Consider the following 2,483-nt stretch of genomic DNA (forward strand, 5'->3'; position numbering starts at 1 on the left):
GATGCACCAGTGGCCGCCGTTTCAGATGTCCCCACGGAGAGGAGACGACGGCTTCCGGCGCCCACCATGAGAACTAGATCGGCGCAGCAAGAACGCTGACAGTTGCTTAGGTACGAACCCTTTGGGTGAAACGGAAAACAAGTGTCAGCCTTTTCACACGATCTGCTGCTCTTCTGTGGTATTGCGGTACATATGGAAGTGAAAATTGGCAGTAGCATCTCTGGAGAAGGGTCTGGACGCAGTTCTTTCGTGGCACGCGGCAAAATGAATTTCCTCGTAAGACCTGCTCCAGGAACTCATGTGGTGTCGAACAAGCCTGGTACTGTGACATGCGAATGAAGGCCCATGACACGATGTGTCTACAGAGATGTGTCTGCGAGATGTCCGGGGGCAGCCCACCGTGTATTTTTGTTCGCCGGACATGACTCGGCGAAGTGGTTTGATGCATTCGATTAAAAAACACATGAAGCGGCGTTTTCAAAAAAAAACCACCGAAAGCTGGTTAGGGCGTGGCATTCGTCGAGATCGCCGCCGGAGGACGGAGGCTGCTTGCATCATTGCCCTCTGCGCAAGCTCTTTTGTCATGGAGCTCTAGTGCTACATGTTTGGATACGGAGACTCATGGAGGTTCGCCAGCCTTGTAACTGGTAACTGCGACTACCTCACTTCGAGCGGGGGCGAGGTGACACTTCAGGGCTGTGTTTATCCGGCGCCATGGATGTGTCGGCGTTCTGCCTCCTGGCCAGAGAAGCACGCCAGGGGAGAATGCCCGATTCCCTCAATATATCATATTTGTGGAAGTATTGGTGCCAGCGGAGAGCGTGATAGACCCATAGCCTCCACGCAGGGCGAGCAATGTCAATGAACTGTACCCCGACTTTTTAATCAGTATTTGAAGGGTGTAGTACGAACGATTTTGAAATGGTGGTGACGGTATAGTCTTCGTAAGCAAGCGGGTGCATTGAACAAGCGCCTGAAGAGTGCGCTTGGACTAAGCTTGCTTTATGGCGCCCGTTGCCCTCATTCTTCAGCTGGGGCCCCCTCGCGTAGCTGCGTCTCGGTTGTGTGTGGCAAGTTGCAACATGGAAATGTAATCGGCAGCGACGTCCAAGATTACTCCGTACAGTTCCACCGAGCATGATCCTACGAATATAAGCAAACACCCACGCATTCGGTGCCGTGACCTCCCTCGGTCCTAAAAGGCGCACATATCACTGGGGTGAGCCATCGCACGCGGATTGTGGAACGGCCGGCACAGACGTACGAGATAGTAAAATACTAATACCCAACATGCGGCGTGGCGTAGTGTTGTGACAATTGCTCGGGGTTCACAGCTCCTCAACGAACTGTTCCGCCCGACGATCGCTGCATATTCGCATTGAATGAGTTTCTTCTCACAGCGGGATTTGCAGAAATAATCCCTAGCTGCTTGTCAGTACGAGGCCGCTTATATCCCCTTCTGTGGTTCATGGATCCATATGATGCCGCTCCTGTTGACTGTACGTTCAAAGCGACAGTCGAGTACGCGTATAGAGATGGTGGCTGTGTGGCAAGTTTCTCTCGCGCGAGGGTGGAAGGTGACTTGTTGTTTGAATGGTCTTCGGTTACAACATAATTGCCTATTGAAATCCGGAGCTCAGCGCTCGCGGACGATAAAAGCAGAAACAACGGTGGCCTAGCTCTGGCTTCTGGCTGTCCAAGAAAAACGTATACATGAGGTCACGATTATCCCGTCTTGGTGACGCTGAAGCTTCCTTGCAAGGCACGGAGGGGCGAATCCCGATCACCGACATATCGCAAAACCTCGTGTGTATTTCTCTCGGCCTGTGAGTACTGCCTGTATTAGAAATTATGCGGATGTGACGCAAACGGTAGACGCGTCAGGCTCGTACAAGCAATGGAGCATGTGATTCAAATCGATGTTTCCTACTTACATGCTTTTAGCAGTTACTTTCCCAAAAATTAAATAATAGAAATACTTTTTGTAATTTTTGTGGAATGAGCTCAACGGTAGAGCGCGCTTTTCATGAGAGCGTGGTTTCTGGTTCGACCCTGAAGATTTGTTTCAATTTATAGGAGCAAATAGTATTATTTTAGTACGTCCTCAAATAGATTGATTATTTAATATATATTATCATAGTACTAATGTATGTCAAAAATGCCTAAGGCTAACACGTCTATTTCCGCCACATCAGCACAGTTTACGAGATAGGCCTAGTAGGTTTCGAACCTCCATGAAACAACTTTTAGGTTTTTGTCCTTACCATTAGACGATACGCCTTTTTGAATCTTATTTGGGCGCTCTGTCATGTTTTGCGCTTATTGCGGGAAATTCCACACGCCTGCATCCTTCAAGAGTAAGAGCGGTCTCTCCTTCCGTAATTTATTTTAATATATATTCTACCAGGATCTCCTCAGGTTGCATTTGAACCAACGTCTTTTCGGTTAACAGCCGAAAGTTCTAGCCACTGAGCTACTGAAGG

The 2,483-nt window shown here is 49.0% G+C and overlaps 1 non-coding gene across 1 annotated transcript; it reads right to left on the reverse strand.

The window, feature by feature from the left end:
* Positions 1–2,410: 2,410 nt before the first annotated feature.
* BESB_085760 lies at positions 2,411–2,483 on the reverse strand. The gene has a single exon. It is a non-coding gene; the product is annotated as a tRNA-Asn (tRNA).

This window comes from Besnoitia besnoiti, chromosome VIII, assembly GCF_002563875.1.
Source record: "Besnoitia besnoiti strain Bb-Ger1 chromosome VIII, whole genome shotgun sequence".
Classification (NCBI taxonomy): Eukaryota; Apicomplexa; class Conoidasida; order Eucoccidiorida; family Sarcocystidae; genus Besnoitia; species Besnoitia besnoiti.